This window comes from Ictidomys tridecemlineatus, chromosome 9, assembly GCF_052094955.1.
Source record: "Ictidomys tridecemlineatus isolate mIctTri1 chromosome 9, mIctTri1.hap1, whole genome shotgun sequence".
NCBI classification, from domain to species: Eukaryota; Metazoa; Chordata; class Mammalia; order Rodentia; family Sciuridae; genus Ictidomys; species Ictidomys tridecemlineatus.
The window spans coordinates 42550618-42572538 of NC_135485.1; positions in this window are offsets into that span (position 1 = coordinate 42550618).

Sequence of the window (21921 nt, forward strand, 5' to 3'; positions counted from 1 at the left end):
GAGAGCAACAAGGTAAGGAGACTGATTTGGGATCCTAAATGATGTTTGTGTGATGGGATGAAGGACATGGTCCCATGCAGGCATAGACTTGGATGGTTTGAACTTCCCACAAGTACTCAAAACAGTGCCTGAGATTTCCTAGGAGCTTGTCCAAATGCAGGGAAGAAAGGCAAAAGGGGAGGGAAGGGTTTAAAAGCTTTAATAACCAAACATCAAAAATAGATTCAAAACTTACTGCAGTGTGAATAAAGAGTTTTCTTATTATTAAACTCTTTTTGCAAGCATAATGGTATTGCTTGCTACAGAACAGCCACTTCCTTCCTTCCCTCTTCCTTGTTAACAGAACTGTCTCACCACAACAGAGGCCGAGGATATGTCTCATATCAATCAGACAGGAAGTCTGCTGAAGGGCTAAGAGGAGTGATTTTATTCTTCTAATAAAAAGAATCCATTCCTTTATCGTCAGGAAATGTGTGATTCAAATTTATAAAGAAAAAAAATAAAAAATGTAGAGTTGCTCAGGAACATTTCAGCATGAAACAAAAATATTTATGTGTTCCATAGAGTTATTCTATATCTTAAGATATAGAAATAAAAATGAAAGCAAATATTATGCACCTCCATGAAAACTCATTTTAATAAAATAACATTGGCTACCTCCTGGTAATCAAAAGTTCTAATTGTTGGTAACAAAGTACCCTGGAGAATAAAAATGAAATAAATTCCTTGCCATTTAATAAATATAATTTGTGAAATAGACACACAATTTCAAATTATGCAGTCTATGTGTGATTAATTCTTTAGTGGTGATCAGTTTGGTCACGCTGAGGTAAAGTGTGGTTCCTTTGTTTTAAAGTTAAAATTTTAAAAGAGACTTGTGGAAGGCAGAATAAAATAGATCCCCAAAGTTGTCAAAAAATAGATCCCTAATGATGCTAATGATGTTGAACACTTTTTCCTATATTTGTCAGACGTTCGTGTTTCTTCTTTTGAGAAGTTTCTGTATAGTTCATTTTCCATTTATTATTTGAGTCTTCTTTTGGATGTTCAGTGTTTCAAGTTCTTTATGCATTCTGAATATTAAGCCTGTGTATAAAAGAAAAAAAATAAATAGCTAGCAAAGATTCTCTCCCATTCTGTAGGTTCTATCTTTGTATTAATTGTTTCCTTTGCTATGTGGAATCATTTTATTCAGTGCCTTCCAATCATTGGTATTATTCCTAAGCTTTAGTGGTACTTTTGAGAAAATCATTGCCTGTGCATATATGTTAGAATTTTGGACCTACATTTTCTCCTAGGAGTTGCATCAGTTTTGGTTTAATTCCAAGGTCTTTGATCAATCTGGTGTTGATTTTTGTGCAGGGTGAGTGATAAGGGTCTAGTTTCATTCTTCTACATATGGATAACCAGTTTTCTCAGCATCATTTATTTAAAAGACTGTATTTTCTCCAAAGTTTTTGGAACCTTTGTCAAGAATCAGGTGACTGGATCTGTGTGGGTTTGTCTTTGTATCTTCTAGTCCATACCATTTTGTCTGTTTATATGCCACTGCCATGCAGTTTTTTTTTCTTTAGTATAGCTCAGTAGTATAATTTGAAGTCAGAATTGTGATGCCTCTAGTATTGTTTTTTGTCCTAGAATTGCTTTGATTCCTATTGCTGTTAATTGCTGTGTCTCCTGAGTGTGAACCAAAGTGTCAGCATAGTATTGGTGCCTTTAAAATTAAAGAATTCACATATTCTTAGAAGTTGTTTTTCCTAGTTAATACTTTCTATGAAGTTTTTAACACTTGGTTCCATTTCATACTATTAAAAAATCATATTTGGTATATTTGTACAATATGCACCAATGGGCTTCATGCAAAATGTCTTCAGGTATTTATTTTCAGTTTAGTAATGATACTAATAATATTACTAAGTTGTATAAGTAGTATATAGTAATACTTACTTGTGCTGTGGATGTGAGATTAGTATGTTGGTGCACAACATTAACTTAAAGGAACAGAAAAATCTGGACAAAAAGAGATTTTCTGTAACATTTATCCCAGGAATAGAAATTGACTCACAGAGAACAGCATACGTCATTTGGGCAAGAACAGTCTTAGGAATATAACCCAATGAATCAATAGAGTTCAGTTCCACAGCAGTGCCTCTTAACTCGCTCTTAAAGCAGAATTAGGCACTTTTGTGTCTATCTTCTCTACTGAAATATAACTTAATGAAGATTATATCATAAATATTTACCTATTTTAATTATATAGATTTTATATTGTCTTGAATGGCATGATGGACTCTGATCCGGGGGTCTGGGGCTGCTGTGATGGTGGTGAGCCAGTAATTTCAGATGGGAAAAACAAAAGACAGATGTGCTAGAGAACCAGGTGTCTTAGGAATGGGTTTTATCTCAGGAAACTACATAAACATCATGTCAGAGTTCTTTGCATTTCTGGGGTCACCCAGATTTTTTGTTGTTTTTTGCATTCACTAGTTAAATAGCTTCTAAATTTGTCTTCCTTCTTTGAAAACAATCTCATGTCGAGTTTGTAGGAATATTTCTGTATTTATATGCCCAACAGGATTTCATCCAGGGTAAAGAATGGGAGAAAAAAATGCAAAATAAAACAAAACCATCACCATTCACCTCCTGACTAACAATAAAAATAGACGATGCAACTCTGTTTTTATTAAAGATTTCATTTGTTTTTTGCAATTCTTTTTGGTCACATTGGCTTTGGTATATGTCCTAGTAAATTATAAAGAATTGAAGCCAAATGCTTTGAGATATACATATTTACAGGTATTTTATCTCTAACATAAACCATAGTACCTAACACCAAGTAGGTATTGAATGGATGGACGGGTATGTACTCCATATTTAGGACATCTAAGGTCACTTGAGACTAGAAGACGCAAATACAAGTTAATTGGTAGTTAAAGGGGAAAAAAAAGCTGTTATTCCATTTTCACCCTGATGTTTCAGCCACATTGAGATCTCTTGACTGTGAAGTTCTCCCTCTTACTTCTGGTTGGTTGCTTTCATTCATGCACTAATTATAGAACATTTTTTTTCCTCCACCATTTTTTCTTCAACAACTCTAATGTAGCTCTCTGGTCTCATATTTTAAGTTTTACCTTCTGGGATAGGCCAGATCCCAAATTCAGGACAGACAATTCTCTTCTTTGATCCCTTAGAACTGGGTAGTCCCTTTATGAAACATTGAGCTAACCACACTGTATTTGCCTATTTGTCATTTCTCACAAATTCAGTAAAGAAATCAATAATAAAAAATGATGAATGGAGATGTATTCCATATTTAGTATTGCTTAGAGAATATCAATGCTAAGTTTTAACCTGAGACACAGGATTGTTTTCCATAGAAGATGCCCCCAAAACTTTTTTCCAAACCCCATTTTTTCTTCCTTACCCCAAATACTTGTCCATTTCCATACTAAAGTGTTCTCAGCCCTCGATGTTTCTGTCACTCTCCTCTGTGTGTGATTTCCTTTTCTGTCTTTTTAGATATAATATCTCCCAGCACAGGGCTCCTCAAGCAGTGGTGTGCTGGCTCATGCGGATTCCAGAAACTTGTGTTGCCAACAGCAATGAGAAAAGTACAGAAACTGACAGCAAACATTTTTGAAAATTCATAGAAAATGAATTGAGTCTTCTAAACAAACCTAGTAATAAAATGGGCTTATTTGTCATTGTTTTTTTTCTGTTATTTTTATTGTATTAAAAAAATATTGGCCTGTGATGGAATTAAACTGAAAGCTAGTTCTCTACCACAGATTGTTGGAGAAGCATTGTTCTTTATTCTTGGATACTGAAAACATCTAACCTCTTTTTCAAGGCGCACACCATCCAATCAAAAATGGAGGTTGATCACACAGTGTTTTCTCGCCTTCTGAGTATGTAGTCATCTGCATATCAGCTCTGTGTTCTAGAGCTCTCCCTTTCCTGATTTATCCAATCTTATAGAGCAACTCAGGAACCAAGCATACAGAGCTCTGCACGGTGGGGATAGCTGGAAAGACCCAGAAGTCGTCTTCTGCTGCCTGCAGTATGGGAGGACGGCAGGTGACAGGACAAGATTACAGGTGGCCAGTACTTGCCATTGAGTTTTTTACTTCCATGACCATTACAAAAAAATCATTTTGAAGGAAAATGCCTGAAGACATGGAATACATTTATATATGAAATCTCATTTTTTAAAGATATGAATTTTGGGGAGGCGTATAGGAAAGTGAACCCAGAGGTACTTGACCGTTGAGCTACATCCCAGCCTCTTTTTTTTTTTTTTTTTTTTTTTTGACAGGGTCTCATGCCAGGTTGTTAGGGCCTCAGTAAACTGACCTTGAACTTAGGATCCTCCTTCATCAACCTCCTGAGCCACTGGGGGAGTAGGCATGCACCACCATGCCTAGGTTAAAGATACAAAATTTTAATTTTTAGGAGCTAAAATCAGCTATCCATCAAAAGAGAAAGATATTAAGTCAGAATATACTTAAAGGTAAAAGGAAAACTTGCATTAAGTAGTGACTTCATTAGAGTCTTTTTATTTTGTGCTTCTTTATTTATAAAGATTGTGAATAAGACCACACAAATAAAGGCTTTAACTAGATCAAAATTTCTGTTTAAATTCATTTACTTTTCATGTATCTATTATTATCTAGGGTCATTTATTTGTATCTAATTTTAAAACAACAAATCCATGAATACTACAGCTATTTCTATACTTTTAATTCAAACGTTTCCTACATTGTTTTAAAGTAATTCCTTTAATGCTTTATTGAGCTATTAAATTCTGAAGTGACAATGTTGCTTATAATGTAAGCTTTCTTGGGCTATATATAGTTTGAGGGACACTGCATCTTATTTTAAAAATAATTTCCAATTGGCTTTTTACCCTTTTTTGGGGTTTCCAAAAATATTTCCGTGGCTCCTACCATAGCCTTCCATCTAGTATCAGCAGATTCTCTCTTCTTTTTATTCACATTATTCTTAGATTTCAAATGTTGTATCATACTAATGGGTATGTGATAAATTGACTGTGATAAATTGACTATTTTTTGAGGTAAGTGGCTTGTGTCAATCATTCTCCACTCCCATCTGCTGCCTTCAAACCCAATCAGATCTACACTTCAATTGCCAATACTATTCAGGTAGCTCCTCAGTTACCTTCTTTTTTCTCAAGCATTCTCTTGCTTGACAACATGAATTTTCATGCACCTAATAAATATCTTCATTTTTATTTTTGTTACTGGGGATTAAACTCAAGGGTGGTCTACTTCTAAGCAACATCCCCAGTCTTTTTTCTTGTTTATTTTTTTAAATTTTGGGATGCACTCTCATTATATTGCCCGGGCTGGCCTTGAATTTGAAATTCTTCTGCCTCAGCCTCTTGAGTAGCTGTGATTATGAGATTGTAGTACCATACTCAGCTTAATAAATATATTTACTTGCCTCCACCTAGGTTCCTGTATTAGTCTATTTCTTGTTACTATTAAAAAAAAATTCCCAAGACTGGGTAGTATCTAAACAATAGAGGTTTATTTGCCTCACAGTTTTGGAGGTTGAAAGTCAGAAATGAAGTAAGCCTTTTGGAATCTGGTATGGGACGTGCAGTGGTTGGTATCATAACAGGAGGACTTGGAAGAGGAATCAGACTGTGAGACAGAAAGCCTGAATTCAAGGAGGGACCAGTCTTGCTCTTTAATAATGACTCACGCCCCTAGGCACTAATTTCAGGTCTCACAAGAACTGCATTAATTCCTTTCAAAAGCAGCAACCCCAGGTGCTCTAATCACATTGCACAAAGCTCCACCTCTTAAAACTTCTGCCACCTTCCAGCATTGCTACACTCTGCACCACACTTCTTTTTTTAAATATTTATTTTTTAGTTATAGATTTTCACAACACTTTTATTCTTATGTGGTACTGAGGATCGAACCCAATGCCCCATGCATACTAGGCAAGGGCTCCACTTCTGAGCTACAATCCCAGCCCCTGAACCACACTTCTGACACTTGCACCTCTGAGGATCACACTCAAACCTAACCACAGCAGCCCCTTACACAATGCCTCTGAAATGAAACAAATTATCTCTACCACTTTCATTCTCATCCCTGAAGAAATAATCTCCTCTTTATTAATGGTCAATATTTCTATTAATGGTGGCACAAATATTATAGTTGCCTAAAATAGAAAATATTCTCCCTCTTCCTTTCTTGATAAACCTGATTAGTCAGAGCAAGTCTTCTTGATTCTACCTTAAAAATAAAAATTTTAAAAAATCTTTTCCCATATTTTAACACTTACATTTCTTCTGGCCTGCACTTTAGCACCTACTTTTAATTGGTTGCTATTTCATTTCACTCTCCAATGTTCTGTAAGGATTTTCTTCCTAAGTTACATGTTAGTTCATCCTTACTTTTCTTCTCAAAAATCTACTATTATGCTACTTATATAGAATGGATTCAAATTCTTTACCAAGGGATTCAAGGCCTTTAAAGACATATAGTTTATATAAGCCCAAACCCAAAGAATCTAATATATTCTTCATTTCTATGCTTTGCCATTTATCATGTTTCTATCTTTTGGAATATTTTTTATTTCCAATCATTTTCTTCACATGTCATTATTCTCTTAAAGTTTCAAGGATTACCTGAAATGGCTTCTCCTTTCTTGTGTTCATTAGGCTTATTCCTGAGAAATATAGAGAAGTTAGTTTTGATCTCTACTTGTTTGACTTTTTTATGACTATAGTATAGTTTTATCACAGATACATTTAACTTACTCAAACTATCCCTATGTGTGCTCACAAATTCAGTAGCACAGTTGAGAGTACCTCTACCTGCCATCCTTTTAAAATTCTTTTTCTATATCTCAGTTCTCACAGGCTTTTTATAGGATCATTTAGCCTGATGTGGTTCTAGTTTGGGGAGACGTAGCATTTTTTTTTTTTTTGGATATGTTAGCAATTTCCTGAAATGTTAGGCCACTAATAAATAAGTACATGGTTATGGGTCATTCCTTCCGTGACTTGGTAGACCAATTGAGAGGTGCCTGTTTAATTATTCTTTTCTTTTTTTTTTCTTTGTTCTGGGACTGAACCTAGGACCTTGCACATGCTAGGTAAGAGCTCTACCACTCAGCTACATCGACAACCTTGCATGTTTATTTCTAATGTAGTGTTTTCCTAAGGAGATTTTTTTTTCACTTTTTGGTAAGAAGTGAATCTGTAAACTTCTGAGTTTTAAACTTTTAGTTTTAAGATTATAAATTCCTAAGGGAACATATATGATATTTATTTTATATAGTATATATTATAATGCTGAAGTCAGTGTTTGATGCATGATCATTTACCTGAATTTATTTTGAGTATTTCAAATCAGGATATGTCTCATAGAGATGCCAAATAGTGTTCTACTTCTTTGCAGCACAGTGACTATCTTTGTGATACAGCAGGTAATCCATATATATGCTACATAAACACTTCATAACCAGGTCAAACATTCTACAGGAAACTCTTACTAGTGTTTTTATAAAATACCAGGATAAATAAGTATCTTAAGTACTTGTAAAAATAGTGAAGCTGACATTATTGAACTTGCATAAAATTTAGGGAAGAAAGTCATCTCAGTATTTGAGAGAATCAGAAAACAGAGTGAGGGATTCTTATCTGTGATAAATTGGTCTCACGTGGATTCAAAATCACAAATTATAACTAAATGTGCTCAGGAATATTCAGTCTTCTTAGACTGGTAGGAAAAGAAAAGAGTAGTTTAATATACTTCCATATATATATATATATATATATATATACATTATCATATATCAGTAATAATATAAAGGTTCCTTCTTGATGATGTTGTGATATTTTAATTCCTTTGCAGGAAAAGTAAACAGAAACATCTGCAAGTTCCAGCATTTCAATTTTCTACTTTGGAGATTTCTTATTTTGATAGAATCCCTTTTATACCTCGACTGATATAAGGTTATGTTGTCTCTCATTACCACCTTTGATCATCCTTTCTGCAGAGCAGGGCTAATGTCATCATCATCGTTAAGTTCTAGAAGATTTCCTGCTGTTCTTTTTTTATTTTTTAAAGTTAATCACAATGTTTTTCGTTTTTTGAGAAACGTGAAGGGAATACGGACTTCTCTTGTCTTATTTTTTTTTATATTGAGTATTTGGGGAAGAGGCAAAGAATAGTAGTAAAATAAGTATCCTGGAAAAAAAATGTTTGCCATACTTCAAAATTAAATTTCCTCTCAGTAGTTCTACTCCCTGTGTTTTCTGCATGTGCCTCTGTCCATAAATGAGGTTCTGAATTTAGGAACCAGGTTAAATGTTTTATCTCAATGGACATATTTCAACCAGATTTGTAAACCTCATTACAAATAGCCAGATGCGGTAACTTAGAAACCTAGCCTGAAACTGAAAGCTTATGGTTTTTAGCAGTCAGACTGCTTCCAATTATTTTCTGCCATAATTCCCGTTCTAATTAAGCTACTGAAGATATATTGCAGTTTTATCATTACTAATGCTTTTTGTTTGTTTCATGGTAGAGCTTTTTTATAATTGAAATATGATAAATATTATCTGAAATTATTTCATGAATGCAAATCATATCTGCTGTACTTTGTCAAAGTACAATGTCAAAGTAATCTTACTGGTATCTAGAGTGTTCTAGAATGACAGTGAACCTGAATAATTCATTGGCTTTTGACAGGTCAGCCTGACTACTTCCACAAACATTCAAGAAGGCACATAATGTTTCAGTCATAAAGAACTTAACCTTAGCTTTGTTTATTTATTTTTCACCATTATCATATGAGGTCAGTACAAATTACCTTTTTTACTATGATTGGATGATTCAGGGAATTGAAGGACACAGAAACAGACTGAAACTATGGTTGAGCCAGTTACTCAAAGTTATAACCAAGGTCACAAATAGAGTAGAAGTCTGAAATTACACGCCTAACCCCCTATGTGTTCTTTCAGTGTTCAATCAAAGGAGGCATATTATTTCTTAGTTGTGGTATGTTTGCAATTTTGCAGCTTGGGACAAAACAGCACTTTATATTATATAGCACCTTCAAATTTCAGCTCATCCAATCATCCAGCAAATATTTCTTTAGTATATACTATGTGAACTACACTGTGTGTGTGCCAATGTCAAATTTTTTATTCTCAAAGAGCTTCCTGGACACAATTCATTTTAACATAAGACCAAGAGGAAGAGGAAAAAATTAACTGTTGAAAGGAAACAGTAGGCCAAAGATCAAACAAAGAGTGGAAGCTGATTTCTCTGCCAAGTATCCCTTATCAGATCTTGGCGTACATCTGGGATATTCAGCCAACAGACATTCAAATGACTTGGTATATTTTAAAATCAATAATATTTAAATATTTATTGAGCACTTATTTGAGTACATAAGAAAGACAAAATCTTTTTTTTCCTTCCAAAGAAATGGCTTAAACACACCAAAGTGAGTGAACATTACTTCACAGTCTCAAATGTGAGATTTTCAAGTAAGTTTAATTTTTGTATTCCAGCACTGATGTATTTTTCCAGACTGATGAAAACCTTCGGACCTTGCAGGAGTTTCTGAAAGTACCAGGTTTGTGCCCTGTTGAGGACATAGGGATGGAGTATACTGAGTTCTCAGTTATTGTTATCAGCTAAGTATTAATAAGTCAAATGGAAAAAAGTAAAAGTATCCACATATTAATATCTCAGAATATTGTCCCAGCTACATTATCTTTTAGTAGATCATTGTGCAGTCAAAAAAAATTTATCATTTAGTTTTTTCCCCTCAGTGTTCTCAAAGAAGATAGGACATGGGTATTTTGTCCAAGAAGTAACTGGCAAGCTTTGAAAGTTAGAAAGGGTTGAGTAGATTCCTCACTGGGAGATGCAGCAAATATTTCCCTTGAACTCTATTCTTCAAGCATGGAGGCTCTCTGACACTTCTCTTACTGGAGCTCAGCCACAGACAAGCAGAATTAACCAGAATTGTGATTCACTAAAATGAGGAGAAAAGGTAGAATGGAATCAGACCAGACCCTCTCAATTCCTGAGACAACTCCTACTGGTTTAGCTTTCTTGTTATTAGTGATGCCTTGTCCCTTATGCTGGTTTCCATTTACTATCCAATGTTTCTACTCTAAAGACCCTTACAGTTTCCTGATTGTTGGTTGCTGTCCTTGAATGCTCACCCCAAGGCCAAGGAGCTTCCTTGAAAACCTTTCCATGGTTTGATTTTTGACCCATTTATCTCACTCCTTGGTTGATACCTAAAGATCGTAAAATCAGCATGCTATAGTGATGCAGCCACATCAATGTTTATAGCAGCTTAGTTCACAATAGTTAAACTCTGGGACCAACTTACATGCCCTTCCACAGATGAATGGATAAAGAAAATATGGTATTTATACATGATGGAATATTACTCAGCTGTAAAGAAGAATGGAATTATGGCATTTGCCAGTAAAGTGGATGGAACTAAAGAATATCATGCTAAGTGAAATAAGCAGTCCCAGAAAACCAAAGGCCAAATGTTCTTTCTTATATGTGGATGCTAACCCATAACAAGGGAGGATAGGGAGGTGAAGTATAGAAGTTCATGAGATTAGACAAAGGGGAATGAAGGGAAGAGCAGGGAATAGGAAAGACAATAAAATGAAGGATACATAACTTTCCCAGGTTCACATATGAATACATGACCAGTGTAACTCCACATCATGTACGACCACAAGAATGGGATCATAATTGGAATGGGTTGCACTCTTTTTATGTATAACATGTCAAAATACAACCTACTGTCATGTGTATATAAAAACAACAGACAAAACAAAACAAAACACAAAAGGAAACTTTGCTGTGAGGCCATTCTTGTTCAGCATTCTCCTTGCTGGTGCTGTGGGAACATCCACATACTGAAAGACTGATCAACTGGGCTACTCTCATGTGCTGCGTGCACATCTCATTCTACAAACTCAAGCTTTCAACAAATATAATTCTTTAATTTTCTATAACTCAAACTACATTTCCAGCTTTAGCCCCACAGAAAACTTAATGTTGGTCCTTCCTGAAGACTGAACCACACACATAGTCGGGAAATTTCAGGACCTCCAAGGAATTAAGAAGGAAACAGAGGTAACAGAAAAGGAGCAATGACTCTATGGTCATTGCCCCTTTAGGTGTTCCCAAGTCACTCTAGAGCAGCAAAAATCTTGGGCAAACTGCCTATAAGCATAGTAGAACTGGAGACCCTGCTCAATCATTTCTCAGTGTGTCTTACCAACTCTCTGAGGAAACAGCCCTTAAATTCAGACTCTACAAATGCCTCATATTCTCCCCTTCTCTTTCTGTGTGTGAGTGTGTGTTTCTCATCTTCCTTTGCCTTCCAGTTTCTTATATTAAAACTTTCCATGCCAAAGATATCTTAGTCCCTTGCAGAACAATAAAATAAATAAATAGATAGATAGATAAAACAAATCCAAGCCAATAAGAAAACAACACAGGACCTAAAATCCACCATGAATAAGACCTCAAAATATTCTTGTCCAACAATGATATATATATATATCTATATATATCTCAACTAAATATAATTTTATCTTTTATTTTATTTTTTGTCACCTTCACTTATCAAATAAATAGGTAACTGAAATGGAATGGCTGTAAACTTTCTTTTTTTTCCCATTCATTTTGTTTCCCTTGTGAGTAAGTTTCCCCCCATTTGTTTATAAATGGGTTTCAATATCTCTTTTATATTCTTTAGAAATTTTTTTAAATCTCAAAATCTCTCTGTGATAGGTAGCAGAGGGATTAATTTAGATAACCAAATGAATCTCTGAGTCAGTGCCTTCTACTCTGGTTTTGTCATTTAAGTTGACTGCAATTTTTAGCTTGAGTTATATAGTTTTGGCGTAGAGTTGCATCCCAAACAAACAAACAGAAACAAACTGCTTCATTCCCAATTCTGTTGGGAGAAAATCTTTGCCAGCTACTCTTCTGACAGAGATTTAGTATCTAGAATATATAAAGAACTAAAAAGAAATCTCAACACACACACACAAACACACACACACACACAAAAACTCACCAAGAATCAAAAAAAAAAAAACAAATAATCAACTCAATAAATGGGTCAAAGTACTAAACAGACATTCCCACAAGAAGCAAAAATGTCCAACAATTATATGAAAAACATTGTACATGTTTAGCCATCAGGGAAATGCAAATCAAAACTTACCAGAGGTTTCATCTCATTCTACTTAGAATGCCAATCATCAGGAATACAATTAGCAATGATTCTGGTGAGGTGCTGAAAAAGGAAAACTTATAGACTGTTGGTGGAAATATAAATTGATATAGTCATATGTAAATCTGTATGGCAATTCCTCAACAAAGATAAATGGAGCTACCATATGACCCAGTTATACCACTTCTGCATATTAATCTAAAATAATCAAAGACAATGTACTTTAGATATATATGCATTGCCATGTTTACAGCATCACAATTAACAAAGGTCAAGTTATAGAATCAGCTCAGGTGTCTGTCAACAGATGAAAGGATTAAAATATGTATACACACACACACACACACACATACACACACACACACACACACACACACACACACATACAATGGAGTTTCATCCAGCCATAAAGAAGAAGGATATAATGTCATTTGCAGAAAAGTGGATGGAACTGGAGAACATTGTATTAAGCAAAATAAGCCAGGCTCAGAAATACAAATGCATGTTTCCTCTCATTTGTTGAAGCCAGAGGGTGGAAAAAGGGGGATCCTAGGAAAGTAGAAGGGTAATTGTTAGGGTAGAGGAAGAGAGTCAGGGGCAGGGAGAAGAGGAATGCAAGAGCAGATACTACAGAGTGTAATTGATCAAATAATGTTCTATGCATGTATGAGTATGTCACAATAGGCCCATTGATTAAGTATAATTAATATGCACCCACTGGAAAAAGAAAAAAAAAGAAAATTTCTGCTCTGTAATTCAGCTGCATTCAATGTACATTTTGCTATTTAGTTGATTGTGTTAGAAATTTTGTAAGAAACTCAGTAGAGCTGGCATTGTATTTCCAGTTCTCTCTTAGTGATTATTTTAGCATCCTTTTAATTTTATACTTCAGTCATTGCCTGACTGGTCTTGCTTGTTACTGGACCTGGGCCACTCAGATCATGCTTGCACCACTGTAATAACCATCTAATTAGTCTTCTATCTCTGGTCTTACCTTACTCCAGTCATTCATCTATAGGGAAACCAGAGGTTTGTGTCTAAAGTGCAAATCTGAGCATGTTACCCACTTACTTAAATGTCTTAATGCCTTACTAGAATCTATTTCAGTGAACTACCATATGATACCTACTTCAATGATTCTTGAATACTTTCAAAAGTTCAGAATACTGTCCCTTACTTCAAAAATACTGGTTGAGAATTTATAGTAGGACTGGACATTTTCCAGTGGGGTTTGAAAATTTGCATTTGCATTTGAGCAAGAACACTGGGAAATTCTTATGCCTGACAAAAATCAGGATTACTAAGGACAGTAAAAATATAAAAGCCATTAAATAGGATTGCCTTGCTTATCCTTCTACTATTATTATGGATTATCTGCTTAAGCCATGCTTGATTACATGTATTTTCCCTTTTCTTTTAAACCTTCTTGCTTTTTCACATGCTATTTCTTCAATTTTGAATGCCCATTCTTATCTTTCTAACTGGCTAATTCCTACCTATTCCATAAGAAGTAGGAGGAACAATTCTTCATCTGTGAAGTCTTCCCTGAGCCTCCTGCCTCCTATGGAGAGCCATCTTCACTCCTCTAGCTGCTCCCATCACACTTAGTAAATACATCATCACAGCCCAAAAGGGTTCGAGTTAAAACTAGTGGGCAGCTGTGAGTATGGTGGCCAAAGACAGGGCATGAACTAGCATGCTTGACTCTGACTGTGAGGGTGGTAATAGTATTTTCTCAGTTTTCTATATTATTACTCATTATAATGGCCTTAGTATAGAAGGTATTTGGTAATTTGTTTGAAATGATACATTTAAAAATGCCTGTGTAGGGCTGGGATTGTGGCTCAGTGGTAGAACTCTTGCCCAGCACATGTGAGGCACTGGGTTTGATCCTCAGCATCACATGAAAAGTAAATAAATAAATTAAAGGTATAAAAATGCATATATAATGGGAAATACAATAGACATTTTTTTGTTGTTGAATAGGGTTTTACAACTGAAAAGCTGTAAGAATTGTCGCTAAATGCATTCCATTCCAAAGATAACCTCCAACAATTGGTGCTTTATTTCTCCTCCCAGAACTTACTAAGTGCCGTGGGAATCAGCCTTCCTTTCACCGCTTATCCTCCAACTTCACTTTCTGCCAAAAATATCTAAAGAATGTAGAGAGGCAAGAGATAAAGTGTGTCATCAGTCACTGGCCTCATGGGAAGTGACCTGTGAGTGATGGAGGCCATCCCACCATGAGGGTGAAAGGTTTGGGCACTCTTCTGCCAAATCAGGTGATGAGGATGCATTAGTGAAATTACTCACATACTTGCACTGCAATAAGAGAGACTGGTTCACATTCCCTCAGTTTTGAAAAGCACTCATACAATGGATATTTGCCTCTCTTTTTATCTTTCTGAGCAGAGAGGAAGAGAATTGGAGAGAGGGACTGGGCAGAATAGGGTGGGGTGTGAAGCACTTTGGCATCTCACTGGCATGGTAAGGATATGTGAATATCCTCTGTGTCTAGTGCATACTCTGGAAGGAAACTGTTTTTCAACCCTCCTTGTAGGAACCAGCGCAGGAGGGGAGATGATCAAGGGAGAGGACTTTACATAAGGTACTGGGTGGAACATGAGATCATCATAGTGGAAGAGGCTGAGCTTGAACTCCCATATCCAGGAACTGTGTAGTGCAAAGTCCCTGCAGTGAGGATGCTCTGAGACTTCCATGCCTCATTACTAGAGCCACACCTTGTAAGCAGAAGCCATTCATCAATGTTGGCCAGAAAAGCAGCAACAGCCACTATAGAGAAAATGGCGGCCAGATCCAGTTAATACACTGATGTTCATCACTCTTGCTCCCTTGCTATTTATTCTCATTATCAGTGTAGCTACATCCTAAAAGGAGAAAAGAAAGGACAGATTAAAACATGCTCAAGTTCAACAAATGTTGCTACTTCCACAGTGATTACCAACAACAGGAAAAAGAAAAGCTTTGCATAGATTAATATGTGGAATGTTATGCTGGGTTGACTAATGCAGTGTAAAGCTAATAGTAAATGTGCAGAAAGCTGCAGAAACTTCCCTAAGTTGGCATTAAAGGATCTGCCTCCCAGTGGGGAGTGTAAATTCAACAGAATATGTTAAAATGCTATGACTAAAGAAAAATAAGTCATTTTTTTGTTTGTTTATTTGTTTTCATGCCATCAAGCTGGGCTTCCTTTAAAAAAATTCAGTTTACTTGAATGAAAATAATGAATGCTAGAAGGCAGCAGGAGTTCACCAAGGGCTAGTTATATAACAATAATATCATTTCACTTTCTGAAAGTGTTTCTAGAGGATTGGAAATACCCAAGTCTAATCAAGATGAACAAGAAGCCTCAGGATAAGAATGGAGATAAGAAACTTGTAGTTTGTACAAGTGTCTGAGGGAATAAAAGTGTCAACCAGAGTGGAGTGAGGTTTATATTGAGCTCAGAAAAGGGAGAATAAAAACAATTTTTTTTTGTCAGTTTTTACTTGGTCTTCCACATTTAGGAAAGGAAATGCATTGAAGTGAAGGATAAGAGCATCACATTACGGAAGTCTCTAGCTTGGCCTCCACTCCTCCAAGTAGTCAGGCCTTCCTTCCTCTGACCCAAATTTATCCCTATAAATAAGAATAACTGCAGTTCCCATTTCGGATTATGGTGCAGATTAAGTGAAACTGCAAAAATACATGGTATGCTAACTGACATGAGGAAACCCTAATAAACAGGGATTTCTTTCATTCCTAGTGAAGGATATATTAACTTCCTCACATTTTTGTTATAATTCAGACCTCCTTCTAAAATTTCCTCTAACACCAGTTCAACCTGATCTTCCTATGTCTAAATTATAAACTCCATTTCCCAGATGTTCTATCATGGCAGTGTACTGTTTGGGTGAGACACCAGTGTTTTACCTTTATTAAATCCACAGCAATCCAAATCAAGAACTCCTCACCCTCTGGTGTTTGGTTCACCACATCCTGACTTGGTTAGCAAAGCTCATCAGAATTAGCCAAAGTTGAGGACCATTCCTTAGAAAGCGGTGACACTTCCAAGGGGGTGAGAGCCCACTGAGGATCAGCTAGACTTCCTGTTTCACATCCCTTCTACCTCTCCTTTGAATGTTCTGTGGAACCACATTATAGCTTTAGCACAGACAGTTTAGGAAATAAGGCAACTGTGGAGGCGCCATGAAACTACAGCTCTAACGCAGGCATGCACAAAATGGCAAGCTCATCACGCATCATAGTTAGGCAGATTAAACAGCAGGTGTGCTCGTCTCCTTGGGGCTGAAAATGACACGAAAGCACATGCAGGCATTAAGGGAAAAGGTTTTCAGTGTAAAAAATTGTTAGCCACCTGCCAATTGAGCACAATAGCAGGTGCATATGTTAAATATCCACAAAGTTAAAATGACTTTTTTTTGTGTGTGTGTGTGGTTATAATGTTTCTTTTCACACTTTAAAAACACCAGGGTGAATGAGACAATGTAGGGGTACATTATATGCTTTAAGATTTTGTCTTGAGAAGAAATGGTAATTTTATTTCTTAAATTTAACATATAATGTAAAAAAATAAGAATACATGCACATGTATAATTTACAATAAAATTTCCAAATTTAGCTCTTTTCCTTAGTGTAAATTTCTAAGAATACTGAAAATTATTTGGTTAAATTTGTAATTAATTATTTTTTAAAATGTGAGACCAATCACTTACCCAGGTTACTACTGGATAATATTCTAAAGTTTTTAAGCTTTCATACCATAGTATGAAATACTTCCTGTGACTGTGATTTCTGATTTGATTTTGCATCCATGTCAGAAATTATTTTAATTTGGGGAAATAAATAATAAATATTTCTCAATTAATGTATGACTTAATTTTATGGCATGTCATTTGGAGAATAAAACACCTAGTTTGAAAAAAACATGTGATAGAATCATAGATGTTTGGTACTGAAAAGTTAAAAACATATATTTTATATACTTCATTAAAACAAAGGAACAAATTAAAAAAGGATCAAAATGGTGAAATGGCTTGCATAACATTATTGGCTAAGATAATTCAAATTCAAGATATTTTTCTGTTTAATATGTGGTTTTGTTAAACATATTCATCATCATAGTAATTCAATTTCCAAAGAAACTAAAAATTAATTGTTCTTTTCTTCATTCAGTATCCAATGTATCTGTGAATGATGCACCTTTCCTCTGATTTCCATGGGTGATTTATATTATTTTCAGAGAACAGCAGTTGAGGTGACACAATCTAAAATTGCCTTCAATATGCACACTAACTTCATGCTTTCTAATAAACACACATCTCTACATTCAAGCTAATGTGAATTATATGATTTATATAACAATATAAAATAGATCCTCTTCTATGTATAATATTGAGGTAGGAAATTTACCTAGTGTCCCATGCATTCTCTTGTATTTCCTATTCTCCCTTGTAGTTCAGTAGAACTATATGGCCAACAGGGGACCAAAGACTGGGATGAGAGGTAATAAGTTTCACCTCCAAGCTGAAGCAGTTAAGAGCTAGTGTACTTTCTTCATATGTTTTTATTGCAGGCTAAATTTGGAGTCCACGTGTTGAGAATATATTGCTACAGGATGGATAGTTGCCTGGCTTCCTGAGTCATCATCTCCAAGAGGACAAATGCTTCCTCAATCTTCAATCACACTTTTAGAAAACAAATTAATAAACAAACAAATAAATAAAATCTGTGTTATTTGAAGCCTTGAGATTTTTGTGTATAGTGGGCACTGACATTGCTTTACCTCAGCAATAAAAATAGTATACATATGTGAATCTATGGTAATTTGTTTAGTTCATTTTTTAACTTACATGTAATCTTCCAATTTCCAAATATTTATGATAAGTAGAGTGTATTGCTTCTGGGAATAGGGTGGATCTGGAGAAATATTGCGTTTTGTGGTTGGTACTTGATTTTTATCCAGGCAGCTTCCAATTAAAGTTGATTTAATTTTTTTTTTTCAAACTTCTGGCATGTTCTTAAACTCCGAATCCAAGTCAGAATTAAAAAGAGAATGTTAACAAGCAAGCACCAAATATTTTAATAATGTATTAACAATCTATCAGAGGTGACCTAATTTTGTAATATGATGAAAATAAATAAAAATATTGTTTTAGAATTCATTAGTAAATTTTTGAGCATTTAATCTATGTTAGGAACTAATCTAGACTCTGAAAATAAATTGAAACCTTTATTCAGTCTACTTTTTCCTTGAGAAGTTAGTTAATAAGTAATCACATAAATAAATGAGGTAGTTTTACAAACAGCAACAATATTAATAAAAAAAAACTATAAGCTTAGATAGTGACTTTTAAGAGAGGGGTAGAGTCCCATTTAATTTTTTTGCCAAGACTTTTTCAAATAATCACACTTACTCAATAATGTTTAACGAGGTTTACACTTTCATATAAAATGGATGGATGCTATCAACAACCCTGGGAATTAAACACATTACACAATTAAACACATTTTACAGATGAGAAAATGGAAACAAGGAAACCTGACCCCTGGTAGAAGCCAGGATTTGAATCTAGGGAGTTCATATTCAGAGTTCAAGCTATTCAACACTCTGCTGTGTGATTTAAAGACTTCTCTGAGACTTATTGAATGACATATTTTATTAGGACACACACACACACACACACACACACACACACACACACACACAAATGTCCTTCTAAAAGAGAAAACTAGACAGAGGGAGTAGTGAGTATAGAGATTCAGGGGAAGAAATGCACTTGGGATGTTTGATACTAAAAATAATGTGGCTATAGATATAAATAAGGAGGAAATACTGGGTATTTATGCCAGACTACATATTGGCATATAGTATACGAAAAAAAGCATTAATTTTATTCTAAGTGCATTGGTTTTATATCAAGAAATCACTAGATACAATTTTATGTTATAAAAGAGCTCTCTGTTTATGGGATACAGACTAAATAAGGACAAGAGTAAAGGCAAAATATAGAATTGCTTACAAATGGCAATTGAACAACAGCAGAGGAGGTAGAGAGGGATGTTGGGAGGGGAGGGGAGGGGAGGGGGGATAGTAGAGGATAGGAAAGGTAGCAGAATACAACAGTCACTAATATGCCATTATGTAAAAATGTGAGTATGTAACAGAAGTGAGTCTGTATTATGTATTTGGGGAGTTCAAAACCCAATTGAGTCGAATGTATGAAAGATGATATGTCTTGAGCTCTGTAATGTTTTGAACAACCAATAAAAATAAAAAAAAAATGGCAATTGATCACCCAATCTCCATTCTCAATCTCCTTTTTTATCTCTTTCTTATGTTACTAATATAATCCTGTTTTCTTTTCTTTTTTTTTTCTTTAAGGTTGCATTGCACATGGTGGAAATATTTCTCGGCTTCTCTTGCAGCTTGGAGTGATTATGTCAATACAAGATAAGCTGAAATCTCTGGATGGGACCTTGGGGGAAACTCTATAGATGGAGTTCCGGCAACACATCTGGCTCCCCAGACATGAGGATGAAGGATGGGTATACTAGGACTAAATTACAACTGCAGGGCATCTTGAAGGGCAGAAGGCCTGATCTAAGGATGCCTGAAGAATAGAATGAGCCAGGAACTATAGGCCATAGTACACTGCATTCCAGTTTCCAGCTTTATGAAGAAAAATCACCTCCAATTTTATTTAAGCCACTTTTATTTGAATTATTTTCCAATAGGCAGCCAAATTCATTTCTTAAACTAAAAATAGAGATGAGTTAGAAGGTTATAAAAACAGTGCCAATAAATGAAGTTAGTGGTTTGGACATAGTGGTATCTATGAAGGTCATCTATCAATATAATACATGGAAAATGCAATCCATAAACAATGAATTAAAATATACAAATATTTTAATTGAATAAAATAATAAGTTAGTAGAAAAGGCTGTGAAACTAAATTTCACCATAATTGCATTTGTGTTAAAATATACCCGTGTTTGTGTGTGTGTCTGTGTGTGTCTGTGTGTGTGCATATATATTTTTTTGAGGAGGTCAGTAATGTATGAAAGGGAGAACAGTTATGTCAATATCTTGTATTAATGTTTTTTAGTTGAGGTTTTTTAAATAGCTAAAACCTGAAATTTAACTTTTTTACAGTGTCATTAAGCCAAAGGTACATTTGGAGGGAAAAGGAAATAATTCATCCAAGCTTCCATGTACAGACAGCTTCCCAGAGACAGATCAACATTTAATATATTTAATTCCTATCAGATGGGTAAAGTTCTCTTTCTGCTTCTATTTTTTTAAACTTTAAGACAAAGCCCTCAATCTTTGATTCTCAATCCTTACTACTATACATAGACCACATTTGCTACATTGAAACTTTTGGTGGGTACATTAGAGACTTTTTTAATCTCCCTTTTTGTGTAACCAATGCAATCTACCTCCACTGCCTGCCCTGTACATGAGAGGATGCTATGAATGGAGTGAAATTCAATAACAGTGGTGGCTGACATGCTGGATAATTTAAAGATGCAGCCATCTGACAGCTGATTCTTCAGTGACTCCACTTCTACTGACAGAAGTAAAAGAAAATGCTGAAGTTGTCAGTCTGCTTCTATTTTTTATGAGCAAATTTTGTACTTTTTGGAGCTCTGGGATGGAGGTGTGTTGCAGGAATGAACTCCATATGCCAATCTGCAAAGCAATCCTTGCTCTGTCTTGTGATGGGAATAACACTTGTGGAACATTTTTCACCTGAGGATGGCAGAGTGACTCATTAAAATGGATTTATTAAACCTCCAGGGTCCTCTGCAGAAGAGGGATGGTCAGCTGCTATTTCATCAAGATGGGAAAACTGGGCAAAAAAGAATCCAAATGACTAAATTATAGTGCCCCAAATTGGCAAACTTTATGTGCTTTCTGCCTTGATTTTATTGCTGGGGTCAGCTCAGTCATGAAGCATCCTGGTACTCTAAGCACCAACGGTGTGCAAGAAGTATAAAATGTTACGTGCAGGGTATTTCAACATCAGCGCTATTGACATTTGGAGCCAGATGAGTCTTTATTGTGGGGTAGTGGTGGGAGTTGACCTGTGCATTACAGGGTATTTAACAGCATGGTATTTCTGGCCTCTATCCACAGATGCCAATAGGATTCTCCCATTTTGACCACACACACACACACACACACACACACACACACACACACGCCAAATGCCCTGTGGGGAAAAACAGACCCACCGTCCCTCCACTGATAACTACTATGTTTAATATAAGTTAAAGTGGGTCCTAAAACACATCTGGGTTCTATCCGTGGCACTTCATAGGAGCATTCAACGTCAACACAGAGTGTCCAATTGCAAGATGCAAACACTAGCTTGATTTGAGCAACTGTTTTAATAAAACGACCAAAAAACAAACAAACAAACAAAAATCCTCAATACTCAAAAGGATTGTGAGTGACAAGGAATACTAAGGCCATCGGGACAGGTAAAATCATTGAATTTGAGAGATCTCTCCATTAAGCCAATGTAAAAAGGAGTTGGCCAAAGCTAGGTAAGGTCCCAAGGCCTCACTGAGGTACCGGGATACAGGACAGGATGAGTATCAGACAAGAAGCTGTGA